Genomic DNA, 20,606 nt, shown 5'->3' with positions numbered 1-20,606 from the left:
CTTCCCCCAAACTTCGTGTAATTGGCTCCCTCCCGGCCACATCTTTTTGTGTTAGTCAAGTACCCTCTAAGTATCAGCACTTTGTTTCCTAGTAATTTATGGGGAAAAAATCTTTAAGACAAAAAGGAACAAATCTAACCCCCAACAAACAGGCACTAATAATTCCTATCGACAAAACAAAGTTATTCGAGTTTTCAGAGTTCTACCTGGATAGAAGATCGATTTGGCCCGTGACACTTCCTGCAGGGAGAGCATCAATTGTGTGAACTACAATACCAATTCTTTTCACAGTCTAAACATTTACATTTAACCCAGCTAGCATGTCTGGTATTTGGGTAGATCAAACAGGGTATTTAGTCTGGCACTGATGGAAGTTGCAACTCCTCTGCCTCTTTGTATAAATCACAGGCTAAGGCCTGAATACAAGAGTTCTCTGTCCGAAACAGTCCTGATCCTCCTGTTTGGAGTGGAAGTATTCCTCCCCAAGGAGGGTATCGGAGGCGTCTCAAAGCTTGTCTAGGCGGTACTTGAAACCACTGATATAAGTGTGATATATGACCTAAAGTTAATTTATGTTAGGTAATGTGATGTGTAATTAATTCATGGTGAAATGTAATAACATGCAATGTAAAATTGATCTGCGTTCGGTCTGATTTAAGATCAGTAAACCTAAAAGTGTGTTTAGGGTTAACTAAGACTAAAAATTGCACGGAGGGACACGAGGGTTGGGGGAAAGAGGAATTCCTGCCGGGAACCACTTCGGGATAACCAAACAAAAAGGCTAAAAGAACGGAAAATGGGAGATGGGCGCACTAACTATCGAATGATTAGAATCAGATTGGTATCTTATCTGTTCCGGACCGATTTAACATTTCCAAACCTTCTCCGGACCTGGCAATCATGGCATTGTTCCACTCTGAGAATCCATTCAATGGACCCCGGACCTGAACATGCATACCTAATGAAGCTACCAAGGAGCAGGAGTTCTATGGTTGCTGTCCACTCTCAGCGAAAGACTATAAAAACCAGCAGTGCTGGGCACAGTTTGTGAACAGAGGGGGTGGTGGGCTGACAGAGTCCATTACCACGTTCACCCAGTGCCGAAACCCTGGGGTTCGACGCGGTTCCTTTTAATTGTGGCTATTGGAGACTGAGTTTAAGTCTCAAAATAAAATTCTAAATTTTGATTTACTGAATTTGGCTTGTCGATTTACTACATAAGCTTGGCCTTATCTCCCAATTAGGTGTGATCCTGTGTATGTTTCTTGGATCATTTGGGTCTTCCCAGTTCATTACCACCCAGTCCCCGTTTAAGAGTCAATTTTGTATCACCCGGTTCAGATGTGTGAAAAACGCCAATCACTTGTTTTAAAACTTTGAAAGTTTAATAGTAAATAAGATGGTTATAAAAATAGAATTAGAGTAAAAAATTGAACAATTAGGGTTAGGACAATACGAGACAATAAAAACAAAGTTACAGATGTCTGGGTGCCTCCCCGAGCCAAAAAAGCTCCGGAGAAAGACCCCTGTTAACAAAGGATTATCTCTTAAAAGCAATAGCCTGTTGAATATTCATACATTTCATACATGATGCATAAATTCCATTCAAACAAAGAATTGTCTCTGGTTAGTATCGCTTTTTTCCTTTAATCTCTATGGCGTCTTCAGGGCTGAGCAAGGCAGGAAAAGTTGGTCTCTTCTGATAAGGAAGTAGTAAATTCTTTTTTCTCTGAAAGATTTACATTTTCCTGTGGTTAGTACATAAAAACTACATTTTAACTACAAAACTACATTTACCATACTATCAAACTATTAATACAACATTACCAATCAATACAACATAATACATATAGTAAATATCTTGCGTAGAGCCATATAATATGCACTTTTCACAGATGTTATCGTCCCTTCCTTAGGTTCTTCTATGGGTCTTTTGATTCTGCTGGCGTGGATCCACCCTCGTTCCTTGGTCCGGATCGCAGCCTTGGTCATCAGCAATACCTGAAAAGGACCTTCCCATTGAGGAGTTAAAGATTGTTCTTTACGGGTTTTTACTAGCACCCATTCCCCTGGATGAACATTATGGATTTTAAAGTCTAAAGGTGTGGTTTGAGGGATTATTCCTTTCAACCGTAAGTTTTCAAGAGTTTTTGCAATGGTGTTAACGTATCTTTTAACGCTCATTTCCCCTACCTCATAGGTAGCATTTTCATGTTGGGTGGTTAAAAAGGGTAACCCAAACATCATTTCATAGGGTGACACTCCCAGGTCTGACCCGGGTTGTGTTTGGATCCTCAATAAGGCCAAAGGTAGGCATTGTACCCATGACATTTGGGTTTCAACCATTAATTAGGTCAAAGTTCTCTTTAAAGTCTGGTTCATCCTTTCTACACGACCAGAACTCTGTGGATGCCATGGGGTGTATAACTCTCATTTTATCCCTAAAGATTGAATTATTTGTTGTAACACTTTTGACTGAAATGCATTCCTCTGTCTGAGTCTATTCTATTAACCATCCTGTATCTGGGAATAATCTGTTCTGAAAGGGTTTTACTTACCATGTTGGCTGAGGCCTTGGTAGTGGGAACTGCTTCTACCCAATGAGTTAGATGGTCTGTTATTACTAATAAATACTTCCATCTTTGTACTTGAGGAAGTTCAGTAAAATCTACTTGGATACTTTGAAATGGTCGAAGAGCTAACTCACGACCTCCTAATGTTGTTTTTCTCATCACCTTTTTGTTTATCCTTTGGCAAGTTACACATTTTTCAGTTACTTGCTTTGCTACTCTAAAAAATCCCAATGCATCCATAGTTCCTTAAAAAATGATCACACAAAGCCTGAGTACTCCAGTGGGTTTTCTGATGCATGTCTTCTAATATTTTTCTAGTAAGTATTTTATTAAGTAATTGTCTTCCATCAGGAAATTTCCATTTCTTTGATTCATCCTGTTCTCCTCCTATCTTGTTTAATTCTTTTTTCTCTGCTTCACTAAACTTTGGGATTTCTAATTTTTCCTTATTTGGAGTTAATATTAACATAATTCTTTCAGCTCCATTTTCTGCTGCATCCTTAGCTTCCTGATCTGCTAAATTATTTCCTCTTATTTCTGGGGTCACTCCTCTTTGGTGTCCCTTAATGTGTACTATAGCTATTTCTTCAGGTAGTTTTAATGTCTCTAAAACCTCTAAAATGAGCCCTTCATGTACTAATAATTTTTTTCTTGAATTAAGTAATCCTCTTTCTTCCTAAATTTTTCCAAAAGTATGTACTATTCCAAAAGCATACCTTGAATCAGTGTATATAGTTCCTTTCTTGTGTGCTAAATATTCCAGTGCTCTTTTTAGAGCATATAATTCACAGGTTTGAGCTGACCAGTTTGAAGGTAATTTTCTTTTTTCAATAGTTTGCATGTTTTTTTCCATCAATTACTGCATAGCCTTAATCCTTTTTCCCCAAGAAAATTCAAAAGTTTTATCGTAGCTTCTCTAACTTCAACTTCATCATCTTCAGATAGTAAAAGATCATCTACACATTAGATAATTTGTATTCCAGGAGGAGTGGGAAAAGCTTGTAGTATTGTTTCTAAAGCTTGCCTAAATAAGTTCGAAGATTCTGTGAACTCCTGCGGTAATTTTGTCCATTTCAATTGCTGCTTTCTTCCAGTTTTTGGATCCTCCCATTTGAAGGCAAAGATATCTCGGCTCTCCTTGGCTAGTGGACAGGCCCAAAAAGCATCTTTACGATCCACTACACTGTGATATATGTTTTGAGATAAATTCGTGTTTTAAGTGTGTTCTATGTTATAACCTAAAAACTGTGTTACAAGCTAGAGTTTCCAAAAACTGTGGGGACATTTCTGGCTGCCAAAACTAATTTGCAACTGTAGAGATTCCAGACAATTGCAGGGCAAAGTCCAAATTAACAACAGAAAAGGACTGGCTGGACAGGAGATGCCTCATCCATCAAGGGAGGGTCCACTGCCTTCTCCGGTGATCAACACATGATATAGATCTAGAAGTGGGAAACCCGGAGATGTTGTGTATCAGCATCCCAATGCCAATTTCTCGGAACCCAATTCAAGCACTTCTGCCGGGAAAAGCATTTGAAGACTAAGGGCAAGAGAAAAAAATACATGAATATGCGCAGAAGACACAAGCTAACAATAAAAATTGCCTCAGGGAAGAAAAACTGTATAAAAACTGCTCCCTGAACCTAGGAGATCGTGAACGGGGAGGACTGGTTCAGTTGTGGGAGGACTGGTTCATTTGTGGCCGTCCCTGCGTTCACCCAACTTCGGTAACCTGGGATCGAGGTTGTCTCTTTTATTGTGGCTGTCTCAGATTATTTTTAAATGGCAAAATAAAATTACTTTATACTAAATTGGCTATGTATCCTCTATAACAGTAACATGAAGGAAAAAGCTTTAGTAACAGAGTAGGAGTTACTAATTTCTACCTACAGAGACAATTTTTCTGGCAAATGCCCCTTGCAGGAAATGAGTCAGAGGAGTGAATCAGTGTCTGCAGTACCACATGAAGCTGATTTTCAGCTTTAACCGTTATATTCAACATGGGAGAGAATCACTGTAATGAGAATTATAACCCTGGGAGGAAACCCCCAATAAACCCCAACTCCTCCTGCCTGTGTTGCCTAGCTGAGGACAAGTTACTAAACTTACTGGTCCCGGTTGCAAAAGCTGGCAAGAGAAAAGTGGCCCAACAGTTCAACATGTGGCATTTTTGCTGATGGCCGAGAGGCAGAAATTGGCAGTACCTAAAAAGTAAAATTGTCTGACAGAGAAAAGAGTCAGACTGAGGCTGCCATGGTGATGAGAAATAGAAGTTGGTGGCGTGACCAGGTCTTTGTGTGTTCCATCAGCTTAAATACATTAACAGAACACTTCAGGAGCACTGGCTGTGTTCACAACAGTCACATTTTCCAAGCCCACTCCCTGCTACACTTTTGCATGGGGTCTGTACCGGTGACACCAAAGAAAGTGGGTCCGTGAGGTCCTCTGAGGGGCTCAGGAGGCCTGTCACCCACATAATGCCCAACACAGCCCAACATATCCCTGGAAGTGATCAAGGCCAGGTTGGACAGGGCTTGGAGAAGCCTGGCATAGTGGAAGGTGTCCCTGACCATGGCAGGGGGTGGCACTGGATGGGCTTTAATGTCCTTTCCAACCCAAATCATTCCATGATTCAGTGCTTGGCACCCAGACTCTGAGCGTTTGGCTATGATAGAGGCTGGGATATGCCCACCTTTCATCCATGTATTCCTGCCTTGCTCCCAGAGACCAAACCACAGGAGACCTTGAGGAGATGGCCAAAGGATGGGCAGCTTCTCCTGCTGCCCCGTGATCAGTGTGGCACAGCTTCACTTGTGCTCCTGGGCCTGACACACCAGGAGTGGTCTCCCAAGCCTGTGGGAACTTTGGGATCTCTGACAGGGCAGCTCTGAGCATGATTCCAGGATGTTTCATGCAGACAACATTCCCAAACCTCTGCTTTGTGCTAAACAGCCAAATGGAAAATGCAGACATGAGCAATTACAACTCTTGCAGTGCCTTTGCCTTCACATCCTGTTTTTATCTCCACAGAAATGACCCACCCACCCTCCACCACCATAGCCTCTTCCAGCAACCCAGTCATGACCCAGAGCAACCAGAGCTGCTCCTGTCAGGGCATCACCTTCAAGACCAGCCTCTATGCCACCACCTACACCCTCATCTGAACATGAGCCAGCAGTGTGCCCAGGTGGCCAAGAAGGCCAATGGCATCCTGGCCTGTATCAGGAATGGGGTGGCCAGCAGGAGCAGGGAGGTCATTCTTCCCCTGTACTCGGCACTGGTGAGGCCACACCTTGAGTATTGTCTCCAGGTCTGGGCCCCTCAGTTTAGGAAGGACGTTGAGACTCTTGAGCGCATCCGGAGGAGGGCAACGAGTCTGGTGAGGGGCTTGGAGCACAAGCCGTATGAAGAACGACTGAGGGAATTTGGGTTGTTAAGCCTGGAGAAAAGGAGACTCAGAGGTGACCTTATCACTCTCTACAGCTTCCTGAAGGGTGGCTGTGGTCAGCTGGGGGTTGGTCTCTTTCTTCAGGCAACAACAGACAGAAGAAGAGGACACAGTCTCAAGCTGCAATAAGGGAGATATAGGCTGGATATTAGGAAAAAGTTTTTCACTGAAAGAGTGATAAAGTACTGGAATGGCTTGCCTGGGGAGGTGGTGGAGTCACCATCCCTAGAAGTGTTTAAAAAAAGACTGGATGTGGCACTTGGTGTCATGGTCTAGTTGAGGTATTAGAGATGGGTTGGACTTGATGATCTTGAAGGTCTCTTCCAACCTAAAAAATTCTGTGATTCTGTGATCTTCATCCTGGGGCTCCTGGCCAACAGTGCTGCCCTGTTGGTCCTGTGCCAGTTCCTCAGCAGGAAGAGCAAAGCTGTTATCTTCATGATCAACCTGGCCATGGCCTACCTGGCCCATGTCCTCTCACTGCCCCTGCGGACCTACTACTACATCAACCACACCTGGCCCTTCGGGAGCTTCCTGTGCCAGGTGTGCTTCTACCTGAAGTACCTCAACATGTACGCCAGCATCTGCTTCCTCACCTGCATCAGCATCCAGCACTACTTCTTCCTGTACCACCCCTTCTGAGCCAAGGGCTGGAAGTGTTGCTACGACGTGGCCATCAGTGCCCTGGTCTGGTTCGTCATGGGGGCCACCTGTGTGCCCTTCCCCATCATGAGGAGCCACGGGCTGGGTGCCAACACCACCAGCTGCTTTGCTGACCTGCAGGTGAAGCCAATCGACAGCAAGGTGGGAACAGTGCTGATGACTGGCACTGCTGAGCTCTTGGGCTTTGTGGGCCTGCTCGTCATCATCTTATTCTGCATGTGGAAAACAAGAGACTCCATCCAGGGCTTCCATGTCCCACAGGAAAACAGCAGGGAGAGGAGGAAGGCCCTCAGGATGGCTTCCATGTGTACCATTGTGTTCTGGGTGTGTTTTGCTCCCTACCACATCAACTTCTTCTTTTACATGTTAGTGAAGGAGAATGTCATCACCAACTGCTTCCTGAGCACTATCACACTACACCCAGCCCTTCTGCCTGAGCCTTGCCAGCTTTGACTGCTGCTTGGATCCCATCATCTATTTCTTTATGACTTCTGAGTTCCAGGAAGAGATTTCCAGGCACAGCAGCATGGTCATCCAGAGCCGGCTCATGAGCAAAGAGAGTGCCTAGTCAATGAAGGAATGACAAGAAAGCCACTTGGAAAAAACTAAGGTATTTCATATGAAATCTGAGACTGGTCTGGGATACTCCATTAACAACTCCGTTGCGGAAGATCCTGCAGGTTTATCCAAGGGAGTTTTGTGGCAGTAGAATTTTTTCAGTATATAGAAGATAAAACCCTGTCTAAGACTGGTGTGTTGGAATCTGGTGAGTGACCCAATTGGTGTGACTCTCCCTACCCTGTGCCATCCCCACCTGACCTTACTGGACTAGAAAATACACAGGACGGAGTGAAAAAACCTTTATTAGGAAATGGTGGAAAAGTTCCAGACTTTTCTACTTTCCCAGTTGCAGGCTCTATGATCAAGCCAGAGATAATCCCACATTCATACACTGACATCTGCTGAAGGATCTTCTCTGGGAAAACCACACAAGAATCTAAAATTGGCCAGTAGCAACCAAAGGACATTGTGGTTTCTGCAGTGAGGGCTGTGGACATGTGAAGGTGGTTTCCATGTGCTTCTGGGTTTGGTGCATCCCACTGGTCACCAGTGACCTCTGCTCCCCCTTTCTGCACTCACCCTCCTCCTCTGCTCCTCCTTTCCCACCTCACCCAGCTCTGTTTGCTCCCTGATTGCTGACACATCCCAGAACTTACACCTGCAGCTGGTGCAAGACCCTCTGCAAGACAAATTCTCCTCAAACATCCAGAGAGTGGCACCTTCCCTTGCTCCAGGTGACTGTAGTGGTTTCACATTCGCCAAACTCCGGTTGCCAAATTTAGTGTAGTGGTCCTAGTGTTTATTCTCTTTGTGGGAGAAAGATTAGGAGAAAAGCAAAGCAGGCTCAAGCTTAAAAATAAACAAATTGTTTTATTGACACACACTAAAAGGATGGAAAAAAGACGCTTGGGAAAAACTAAAACAAAACAGAATGAAACTCCAAAACACTCTTCCCTCCCTGAGTTTCTTGTGATTCTCCTCTGTCTTTGCAGCCTGCAAACTGTTAACCTTTGTTGGGGGCTCCTTTTTAGGAGCTTAAATTCCCCGGCATTCCGGTGGTCTTAGAGTTCTGGCCTTCTGCAAAGCTCTGTGCTAAACGCAGGAAAAGACGGAGTCTTCAAGGTTACATGCTTCGTTTATTAGTTCTTATCTTACAATTTTCTCAGTGTTTAAAAGATGTTTGCCGCGGCTCGGGCATCTGGTGACTCCCCCCGTCTCTGGGCTGTCCTTATCTTTTATACTAATTGCTACGTATTCTTTATTTACTATTTATTACTAATGTCTATCACTATTACTAAAAAGGTCATCTTTACTCTGACTCAATCCTCACTAACTACTTTGTGCTAACGTCACTGCAGAAATGGAGTGAGGGAACAAGAAGGAAGAAGAAAGGGACAACGCCTTAAATTCTCCATCTTGCCCCATTCACTTCAATGCTAAGAATCCCAAACTCACTGTTTTTTCACCCTGTGATATACTAAACTACTATTTTTACACTCTTGTGGCCTGCAATGCTTCCTGCAGTGCAAGAAGCTTCTCCCATGGACTGAGATCAAATCCAGTGTCTCTCTGAGCTCTGGGCTCTGGGCTGGGGTCCCAGACCCCCCTGCCCAGGTCCCTGACCCTCCAGGGCAACTAAAGGAATGCCCTGGACTCCAACAAACCTTCTTACAAAACAACATAGAGACACAATCTGTGATTTTCAGTCAGTTTCACCATTTGAACACAATCTTTCATCACTTTGGGAGAGGAGTCTCTCTAGAGTCTTATGGAGACATTTGCCACAAGACTACAACAGTCTCGTGGCTCCCAATGTCACAAATCTGCAACTGCCTGGAGTTTTTGCTGATTGTGCAGTCCCACCCATTAGCAGCCTTTCCCCTGGCTACTCATGGGCCTCTCAGTGTATCTGGGGTACTGTTTAAGAATGCTTCCTCTAGTACGAAACAAGGATTCTCTTCTCCTATCTCTAAAATCGTCTCTATCTCAAAAGAAATAGACTTCCTTTTACCCCAGGAGCCAAGGGCTTCAAATCACTTTCTCTCTAAAATCATCTTTGTCTCAAAGGCTGAGACCTCCTTTTACCCCAGGAGCGAGGGGCTTTGAGATTCTCACTTAAATCTCAATCATATCAGTCCCTAATATTGATTAGAACCAGCATTCCCCCAAACAACGTTAAGATGTTAGAAGGAACAGTCCATTTTTCTATAGTTTACCCCAGAGAAGTCCGGTTAAAAATGTCCACTTCCTCGATCCCTCTTTCCAATAATATTACCAGTTCTTTCACTCTTGCTCCACTGACTTCATGCTGTGTCTTTTCTACGCCCACTCTGTCTCTTTCTTCTCTCTCTCAGGGAAGGGTTAGGCCTTGGAAGCATCATGTTGCCAGGAAAGGGTTAAATCTGCCCAGGCCTGGAGTGGCCATGTGTTTCTCTGCCCTGGGGTTGCAGGGCTGTAGAGACGAAAAGCCGTGCTGATGGGGAGGCTGGTGGATGTCTTCCTTTCCACCCCTTGGTCTCATTTAGGGTGGCTCAGCTCAGAGTTGTTATAAAGCTGCAGGTTTTCTTTCTCTGCTGCCAGCAGCTATTAAGCCTGGCCATGGCTTGGACCCCTCTGCTGCGGCCCTGGGCACGTGGCCAGCATTGCCGAGCTGCAGCCTCCCCTCTCCCCCACCAGCAGCTGGGGGAAAGGGGGCTCAGCTGGCCCAGGCTGCTCCCCATGTGGGCAGCAGCTCCTGGAGGCCTGGCTGGGCCCGGCCCAGCCGCCCAAGGGCAGTGGGGCCTGAGCTGGGCCCTCCTCTGCTGCCCACGATATTACCTGGTGACCAGCCTGGAAGCCAGAGAGTGACCTGCAGGGAATCAGGGTTTTTATATGGGTACTGCCCAAAGTCACATTTGACATTCTCAGTGGTTAAAACAGATGCCAATATCCCAAACTAGCCTTCTGATAGGTCCCTGTCCTTTCTAAAGCAATTCCAAGGTCCTGACAGGGAAAAACATTCCACATTCCTCTATAACTAAAAAACCAAACTGTGCCAACCCTTGACAGTGACTTTCTTCCCCTCCAAACAGGCAAGGGGGACATGGGCAGGTGGCTTTTGCCTTTGGACCCCTTGGGGCAGGACCATGGTGGTCCTGGGGTCAGTGCAGGTGGGTTAGATGGTGATGGTAGTACCACTCAGGTTCTCACTCTCTTCTGTATGTAGTCCAGAGGTACCTGAGATGAATCTGCCCCAAAAAAGCTCAGCTCAACCTATTCAGTTGCTGCATCTTTTAAAAAAGAGAGGAGTCCTTGCCAAGGTGATTTCACTGATAGACCAGAAGTTAAGTTCATAAATTATTGTGCTTTTTTTCCACCAGGTCCTGTCATGATCCTAATGTTTACATTTTAGGTAGCTATGCAAAGCAGCGACAAGGAAGGATTAATTTACCCCTTATTTTTAAATAGTTACAGCTCTGTAACTTCAAGGGTATCTCATGATACCTGGGGATGAATTTGGCTGAACAGTCACCAATTTATTGCCTTTGGAAATCAGTATGTTTTCAAAAGAATGTGAACAATTTGTACAGTCCTGCAGCAGTTGCTACAAAACCAGAAGACATACCAGAAACACTTGCTGTGTGTATTTTAACTCCAACCACTCAATTCCACTGAGTTAAAATGTAACTCAGTCAAATATTTCCTGCATATTGTGTTTTCCCACTTCTCTGTTTACAAAAAAAAAAAAAAAAAAAAAAAAAAAGAAAAAAGGGAAAAGCCAAGATAAAGCCAAGAATTGGGGTTTAAAGGTTTAAACAACCATTTCCCTCTAAAAGGCAATGACACTGATTAAATACAATAAGCTCTCATGGTTCTCCTCCCAGGTGTGAGAAAATGATTTTGGGCTGAGTAGGATGCACTGGAGTTGATGGAAATGTTCTCTCTGATGTCACTGAGACAATAAATGTTTACACACTGCAAGGAGTCCCTTCCAAAGAGGTGGATGCTCATGGGCAGAATTGACCTCACACAAATCAATTGTCACTTCATCAGTCTCTCATAAGCTACACTGTGTATAAAGTTGTCAGGGAAGGAGACTTCAGTTTCAGTGCATGTTTTGAGGATTTTTATAGACCTTGCTCAGCCTCCATGTGACTGGGAGCTGTTTCCTATCCCTTCACTTTCGTACCCTTCCTCCCTTGATCAGGTGAAAACAAGATAAGGGCACTTACAGAAACTCTGTAGCTCATTCTGTGGTTTTTACTTCCCAAGAACTGATGCTCAAAAAAGAAATAAAGGCTGTTTTGCAAACATCAGCTGAGTTTTGTAGTTATCACTGGTACCTGGAAAACTGTGTGGGATTAACTCCTCCTGGGATCAGGGTTCAAGCAAAGGAGTGCAACTTTTATTATTATTAAACAGATTTGTTGCTTATGTTAACTCTGAATAATGGTTATTTATTTAATTTTTGAATCTAACACACTTCTATTAGATTTAGAAGTATTTTGAGGATGATCATCCACAGGAAGGTGTCCTAGGTAGTGGAAAATGGACAAGGCATGGGAATACCTGGTCCAGCTGCTGAGTGTCCAGGAGTGACAGTGGTTCTCCTGCCCATAACCTTAGCATGGATTTGGTGTCTCCATCAGGGATAACATTCTCCATCTCCATGATGGCATCCCTAAGCACCTCAGTTCCCCATATTTTCCTGCCTCACTCGCCCTCTGAACTCCCTTAGGTTCCCCAAAATGCTCCTTTTCCATACTGCAGCCCCAGCCTGGGAGGAAAGGTCACACACTCAACACTTTCAATCCTGTGGTGTGCAGGGGATCAGATAACTGTCTGAAAGTCTCTTCTGGTGTGGGGGAAAGTGCCTTGGTTTTGGTTGGGATAGAGCTAAGCCACCTCTGTGGGGTTCAGCTGCCAGATGGGGTTAAACCACCAGGGAAAGTCAGTCAGGATGGGCCAGCCTAGAGAGCAACAGCTCAGAGCAGAGAGAGATCAGGGAAAACTTGCAGTTTTCTGAAAGTCCAAGACAATCCATTTGGCCTCCACAAACCCATGCGTGAAATTAGTTCAATCCTTCCAAAACCTCAGTGTGCATCTCAAGAGAGGAAAACAGGCATTCCAGTGAGGAGGAGAGTATTCCAGCTGCCTTCCCAGCTGGCTGGTTCTGGATCTGACCCAGGACCTGGGCTGCAGGGGCTGCTTTGCCTCACAGTCAGAGGCACAACAAGCCTGGCTCAGGTTTGTTATAAATACATATTATAATATTGGCTTTTTGCAAATATTAAAATAGATGCTATATGTATAATATTAAAGTAACTTTGCTATAAAGGTATAATTTTTATTTCTGCTATTAATTAAACTTAGACATAGTAGTAAAATAGCTGATATAGTTATGCTTGTGATAATTGAACTGCCTGCTTGGTTGGGATAACATCCAATGAACATATGATGAAGACCCCTGCTACTGATATGCTAACTATCAGCACCTGCCATCTGAAGAAAGTATGGACCGGAACCCAAGCTAGAGGTCATAATAAGAACAGACTAAAACCACAGCCAAGAAATGCACATGCTCTAAAAAGGGGGACCTGAGGAGAAGTCATGCTGAACAGTTCTTGGAACATGTAAACTAGTTTGGGGAAAAGTTTAAATATGCATAATTGTTTACGAATATGCAATAGGCTGATGCAATAGAAAAGGTATATAAAGGGTGTCTCTGAAACAGCAGGTGTGCTCTTGGCTGAATGCCAAGCACCCGGCCATTAAAAACTTTGCTTTATTGTCTTTGTCTCCTATTGTACTTTATTAAACTTTTAAATTTTACCAGGACAGTGAACCTCATTTTTCACTGGTTCCTGTAATTCACCCCATTTCCTGTGACAAAAAAACATGCTGTGGTGGGTTGAGCGCTCACTAGAATCATTTCCCCTCTCCCTGCTGTAAGATAGGACCAGGAGAAGAGCAAAGCAGGCCAAAACTTTAAAGGGTATTGAGACATTAAATTTGAAGAATTAGGGATTTTTAGGAAAGTTAAGATAATAAGTTGCTGAATTATCTGAAGTAGATAGGTAAACTTTGTTCACAGTTAACAGAAGCCGGATCTTAGATAAGCTATCCCGGATTTAGTAACTCATTGCTTGTCAGCTTTTTGTTTATGTAGTTGTGCTTGTAATGAAAAACAAAATGTGATAAATAGGACATAAGATAGCTGCAGACTTCCTGCTTAAAGGACCCATTGAACACAGGAAACTATAAGTTCTACCAAGGATTCATTTGTCACAAATGCATTGAAAAGGTAGAAAGGTCAGAACTAGGAAGACTCATCTTACTTCCTCATTTTGGGTGACCCCTCCCCAGAAGAGCCCCCCAACTCATTTTAAGAAACAAACTACACATGCTTAATAGCCTTTTTGCCAATTAGCATACAAAGCGAGGAATGGGAGGTGACAGGGGTATGAATATGCATTTGTGTTTTGGATATTCAACACTTTTGTAAATAAAAGGCTTTGTAATTACCTGTGAATTTTGCAGTGCGAATTAGGGAAATATCCCGCGTGCTGCCCGGCCGTAATAAACATACACTTTCTAACTTTAAACTGTTAGAGAGTTTTTGTCCATCACAGTTGGGTATCGATACTAGATCAATACCCATATTTCTTTAATAAGTCAGTACAAAGAAAGCTCCAGCAACAAAACTGCAAGAGGGAAAATTTTAATAAGAATCAGAATGAAACCTCCAAAACACTTTTTCTTCCTCCCCCCAAGCCTCTTCTCTTTCTCACTGACAACGTGCAGAGATAAAACCTAGAACCCATGTCAGTCTATCACCTCCAAAATAGTCCTCCATCAGCTCTCCTAGGGAGAGGAGTACCTCCTACCATGCCATGGAGACTTCTTACAAGAAAAACAGTTCTCTCACAGCTTTAATGTCACAGCGAACTAGCTGCCCGGGAAAGGAAAATCTGTTTGCGGTGTGAAAAGTCCCTCCCATGTTTTGCAGCTTTCCCAAAGCTGCTCTCATGGGCCATGTTAACTTATTGGGGTGCTATTTTTAAGGATGAGCTGTTTTAGCATAAAAACAAAAGTTCTTTTCATCCATCTCTGAGAACAGAGGTCCTCCCCCTTCATTCCCGAGGCAAGGATTCTCATTTCTCTCATCTCCCTTTTCTCTATTCAAGCTTCTCATTGAATCACAGCTACTTTAACATTTGCTCGCTGCAACACTGGTGCCTCTGCTCATGACTGTAGGAAGAACACTACATCCCCCCAGTGCATTACATGAATTTACAGGGAAAAAACCCCGAAGTCAGATATATCCAAAATATATCTTCAACATAGCTTCATAAAAGAATTTCAGTAATAAAATCTTGGCACGTATCCAGAGTAGAATGAGACACGTGAAGATTTATCAAGTCTCTGAGGGTGTCCAGCACTTCTCAGAATAGCTTAAAATAATAGCAAGACAACTTCTCTGGACATGCTTTGTAAAAAAAAAAAAGGTTTTAATAAATGATGAAAATAATAAGCATAAACAAAGAAATGAAAGTCGAACACAGTGTAGAGAGCATTCTGACACTGGTAAGGCAGTCAAAAAAAGCCCCTGAGTTCTTTTGTGTAGTCCCTTTAGTACTTAATGGTCTAGGTGGGCTGTTTGGCACTGAGCCCAATGAAATTGACAACAGGCTTTGAGGTACACTCTCAAAGCCCAATCACTGCTTCTGTGCTGGCACTGAGTTAATACAGATGAAAAGGGCACAGAACTTTCTAGTTAAGCTTCCTAAAATGTCCAAAGGTAAACTGAAACTCTTTTCCTTATACAGAAATGCTCACTTGGGGGTGGGGGGTGCATTACAACATTTCAGCCCAAGAACAAGGCATCTTCTCAATCCCCTCCCATCTAGAACCTGACTCCCTCTCTACTGACCACAGTGTCCCATGCTGTTCTCCCCACGTGTCCTCCCCCCTTCCCCCTTCCAATTCGGAAGAGAACTGATGTTCACAAGTCTATCTGTTCTCAAGCTTTATCAATTAAAACAGTCTTTATAGAGTTCTGCAATGCTGAATGGTCAATCTCATCCAGGCTCTGCAACAGAGAGATCGCCCACTGTGTCACTTGCTGCTGATCACATGGTCTCTGCTGACACTGTATGAGCTGTGCCATCTGCTGGCTTTACTCAGTGCTTGCCTTCATGCGGAGTGCTGAAAACAAGAAAAGCTGCTGCTGCTGTTTTTGTCTTTCTGTCTGTAGCATAGGTGGCTAAAAACAGCTAAGCAAACTAAGTCCAGTGCAAGTCATGCTGAGGCAGCCGTGGTTGCGTGGCACCACACCAGTCACAGAATCACAGAATCACAGAATGTCTAGGTTGGAAGAGACCTTCAAAATCATTGAGTCCAACACATGCCCTAACACCTCAACTAGATCATGGCATAGAGTGCAACATCCAGTCTTTTTCTAAACACATCCAGGGATGGTGACTCCACCACCTCCCCAGGCAGACTATTCCAGTACCTTATCACTCATTCCGTGAAAAGCTTTTTCCTAATATCCAACCAATATTTCCCTTGACGCAGCCTGAGGCTGTGTCCTCTCGTTCTGTCATTTGCTGCCTGATGAAAGAGACCAACCCCCAGCTGTCTGCAACCACCCTTCAGGAAGTTGTAGAGAGTGATAAGGTCACCTCTGAGTCTCCTTTTCTCCAGGCTAACCAACCCCAGCTCCCTCAGTCGTTCTTCATATGGCTTGTGTTCCAAGTCCTTCACCAGCCTCGTTGCCCTCCTCCAGACGCACTCAAGCATCTCAACGTCCTTCCTAAACTGAGGGGCCCAGACGTGGAGACAATACTCAAGGTGTGGCCTCACCAGTGCCGAGTACAGGGGAAGAATGACCTCCCTGCTCCTGCTGGCCACACCATTCCTGATACAGGCCAGGATGCCATTGGCCTTCTTGGCCACCTGGGCACACTGCTGGCTCATGTTCAGTCGGCTGTCAACCAGTACCCCCAGGTCCCTTTCTGTCCAGGCACTGTCCAGCCACACCGTCCCCAGCCTATAATGCTGCAGGGGGTTATTGTGGCCAAAGTGCAGGACTCGGCACTTGGACTTATTAAACCTCATCTTGTTAGACTCTGCCCATCCATCCAACCATTCCAGATCTCTCTGCAGAGCCATCCTACCTTCCAACAGATCGACACACGCTCCTAGCTTAGTGTCATCCACAAATTTACTAATGAAAGATTCAATACCCTCATCCATGTCATCAATAAAAATATTGAACAGAACTGGCCCCAGCACAGACCCCTGAGGGACACCACCGGTGACTGGCCACCAGCTGGATACAGCACCATTCACCACCACTCTCTGGGCCCAGCCATCCAGCCAGTTCCTAACCCAGCAAAGAGTGCTCCTGTCCAAGCCACAGGCTGCCAGCTTATGCAGGAGTGTGCTGTGGGAGACAGTGTCAAAGGCCTTGCTGAAGTCCAAATAGACAACATCCATAGCCCTTCCTGCATCCACCAGGCGGGGATCTGGTCATAAAAGGAGATCAGGTTGGTCAAACATGACCTGCCTCTCCTAAACCCCTGCTGGCTGGGCCTGAGACCCGGGCCATCCTGCAAATTCTGTGTGATGACACTCAGTATAAACTGTTCCATTATTTTGCCAGGTACTGAGGTCAGGCTGACTGCTCTATAATTTCTAGGATCCTCCCTCCCACCCTTTTTGTGAATGGGTGTCACATTGGCCAGCTTCCAGTCATCCGGAACCTCACCAGTGAGCCAAGACTGATGGTAAATGATGGAGAGTGGCTTTGCAAGCTCATCTGCCAGCTCTCTCATCACTCTGGGATGGATCCCATCTGGGCCCATAGATTTATGAATATCCAAGCATCTCAGCAGTTTTCTGACTGCCTCTTCTTGGATAATGGGGGGACCATTCTGTTCCCTGACACCATCAACCAGCCCAAGAGAACAGCTGTCTTGAAGGCAAGTTGTCTTCCCACTGAAAACTGAGGCAAAGAAGGCATTAAGCACTTCTGCCTTCTCCTCATTTGCAGTTACTATGTTCCCTCCCTCATCCAACAAAGAGCAAAGGTTGTCCTTACCCTTCCTTTTACCATTAATATATTTGTAGAAACATTTTTTATTATCCTTTACAGAAGTTGCCATTTTAAGTTCAAACTGAGCTTTGGCCTCCCTAATTTTTTTTCTACATTCTCTAGCAGCCCCCTTAAATACTTCCTGAGCGACCTGACCTTCCTTCCAAAAATGATACATCCTCTTTTTATTCCTAGGTTCCTCCAAAACCTCCTTGCCCATCCAGGCTGGACATTTACCTCGTTGACTCATCTTTTGGCACACAGGGACAGTCTGTTCCTGTGCCCTCAAAATCTCTGTTTTGAAGCACGCCCAGTGTCGCAGTGTCCGGTTCGCGCTGACCAGCGCGGCCACAGGCTAGCTCAGTGGGTCTCACTGCGGCAGCGTGGTAAGGTCAGGGTGGCAGGCAGAGCGAGCCACCTCCTCCCTGTGGGAACTTGGATCCCACCACCAGCGACGAGCACGTAGATGGAGCAAGCAACCGCGGCAGCTGAATGAAAGGCGGACTCCTCTGAGCAGGGTGTAACGTAGGTTTATTGATACAGAGGGAGCGCGGAGCTCTGCACTCTGTAACCTGCTGCCCAGAAGAGACCCCGAGAGCAGGCGTGCAAGAGCTTTTAAGGTGGGGTGGAAACAGGGGTGGCGACAACTGGTCAGCCAGTCAGAGAAACTGAGGGGGTAACCGGGGGTGTGAACCATAAAACCAGGAACCAACCACAAAATGATGGGAGGGGATTTCCAGGGCCCCAGCCTATCACTTGACGCCCTTCCTGGAGCTTTCTAGAAGCCAGGGAAGGGTCCTGGAGTGATAGACAGGGCGCCCAAGGGGAGAGAGAGGGGATTGACAACTGGGATCAAGGGGGAAGGGGTGATTGACATATAACGAACAGGGGCCACTTGGCAGTAAACAAGTCAGAACCATTACAGAAACAGGGGGGTACATCGAACGAACCACTACATAAGATCTGTATAAATTTACATAAAACAAATAAAACAAATCACACACCACCGCAGCCCAGCTTTCCTGAACTCCTTTGTTTTTAAGGGCTGCTTCCCAAGGAACTCTGAATAAGTCTCCTAAATAGGCCAAAGTCTGCCCTCCGGAAGTACAATGCAAGAGTTTTACTGGTGCTCCTCCTGACTTCACCAAATATTGAGAACTCTATTATTTCATGATCACTCTGCCCCAAGCAGCCTCCAACCACTACATCTCCCACCAGCTCATCTCTATTTGCAAACAACAGATCTAAGATAGTCCTTCCCCTGGTGGGCTCACCCACCAGCTGCAACAAAAAATTGTCCTCCATGCACTCTAAAAATTTCCTGGTCTGCCTCTTTTCTGCTGTATTAAGTTCCCAGCAGATGTCTGGCAGGTTGAAGTCACCTACAAGAACAAGGGCTGGTGATCCTGAAACATCCTCCAGCTGCTTATAGAATAAGTTGTCCACCTCTTCCTCCTGGTTGGGTGGACGATAACAGACTCCCAGTAGGATGTCAGCCTTGTTGGCTTTCCCCTTAATTCTTACCCGTAGGCATTCAACTCCATTAGTTTCAATACCCATGGCATCAAAAGCCTTCTTAATATAAAGGGCCACCCCTCCACCTTTTCTCCCTGTCCTGTCTCTTCTGAAGAGCTTGTAGCCATCGAGTGCAGTGCTCCAGCTATGAATCATCCCACCACGTTTCTGTGATGGAGACTACATCATAGCTTTGCTGTTGCACCATGGCTTCCAGCTCTTCCTGTCTATTACTCATGCTGCGTGCATTGGTATACATGCACTTCAGCTGGGCTACTGATTTCACCCCTAATTCAGTCTTACCACCCTTGGGCCTGCTTCCAGACAGCCCAGCTGTAGCCCCTTACCCCTTCAAACTTAGTTTAAACCCCTCTCAACGAGGTCTGCCAGTTCATGAGCTAAGAACCTTCTGCCCTTAACAGAGAGATGCATCCCATTTGGTTCCAACAGAGCAGGTGCCATAAAAGTTGCCCCATGATCAAAGAATCTGAAATTTTGTTGATGACACCAACCCTTAAGCCACTTGTTAATGATGTGAGTTCTCCTATTTCTTTTATCATTTTTCTCAGCCACAAAAGGGACTGAGCAGAATACTTCCTGGGCCCCTGTCTTATCAACTACTTGACCCAGTGCCCTAAAGTCCCTTTTAATAGCCTTGACACTCCTCTTTTCAATCTCATCACTGCCAGTCTGGAGTATCAGAACTGGGTAATAATCAGAGGGCTGAATCAGCCCAGGAAGTCTCCCAGTGATATTTCATACCCAGGCCCCAGGGAGGCAGCAGACTTCCCTGTGGGATGGGTCCGGGCGACATATGGGGCCCTCTGTTCCCCTCAGAAGGGAGTCACCTGCTACGATTACCCTTCTTTTCTTCTTGATGTTAGAGGTGGAGATCCATCTTACAGATGAATCATAATTGGGAGGCTCACTGGGCAGATAATTTCCCTCTAAATCATCTAAATCCTCTGGCTGGCTCTCTAGACCCAGGGCCTCATACCTATTCTGAAGTGGCACCTGGCCAGGGGATGGGGGTCGGGAGGAGTTTTTATTATTACCTCCCTGAGCAGGGACCCAATTCCACTCCCCTTCATCTACTAGGTGGCCTTCTATTGCCTGGGAGTGGGAGGCAAATGAGTCCACTGAATCTTGATGGGCCTCCCTCAAAGATGGAAGGGCTGAACTCCACCAGTCTAGTTCCCTTTCACTTTCCCTGATACTCCTTAATCTTTCAACTTCCTCCCTAAGTTCGGCCACCAGTGAAAGGAGGTTGTTCACCTGTTCACCCTGCAGGCACGCCTCCTCCACTACACCCCCTGAAACCACCGATAAGCTCAAACACTCTGGGCAGGAATGGGTCTGTACAGACACATCCTTTTTGGAGGGCTCCACTTGGTCATGTACACTTGTACCAACCACAGTTTTTGACCATGTTGAAATCATTACTAAAAGAAACCCCAAGACCAACCAGCCAGCAGAAACACCTCAAACAACACACAGCACACCTTACTAGCAAGAGAACTTACAACCCTGCCTGCTTGCCCTGCCTGCAAGAACTGCTGAGCAAACTGCCGTGCAAACTGCCGTGCTCATGCCCCAGAGACATGACACACCCCTGTTTGCCTGCTCCTGTTCGCTATGCTCCCTAGAGGCTTCTTATAATCAGTCACTCAGCAACTAAGGAAGCTCCACCCCTCGTTCCTGAATGACTCACAGAACTCAGTCATGCCAATCCCGGCCACGCAGTTCTGGCCACGTGGCTGCTCCC

The 20,606-nt window shown here is 45.3% G+C and overlaps 1 pseudogene; it reads left to right on the top strand.

Annotated features, from left to right (window-relative positions):
• The first annotated feature begins 5,605 nt into the window (after positions 1–5,605).
• LOC120764914 (putative P2Y purinoceptor 10) lies at positions 5,606–7,267 on the top strand (annotated as a pseudogene).
• The last annotated feature ends 13,339 nt before the right edge of the window (positions 7,268–20,606 follow it).

Source organism: Hirundo rustica, chromosome W, assembly GCF_015227805.2.
Source record: "Hirundo rustica isolate bHirRus1 chromosome W, bHirRus1.pri.v3, whole genome shotgun sequence".
Lineage (NCBI taxonomy): Eukaryota > Metazoa > Chordata > Aves > Passeriformes > Hirundinidae > Hirundo > Hirundo rustica.
The sequence above is the reverse complement of the archived record's forward strand: the minus strand, read 5'-3'. Positions and strand labels throughout refer to the sequence as shown.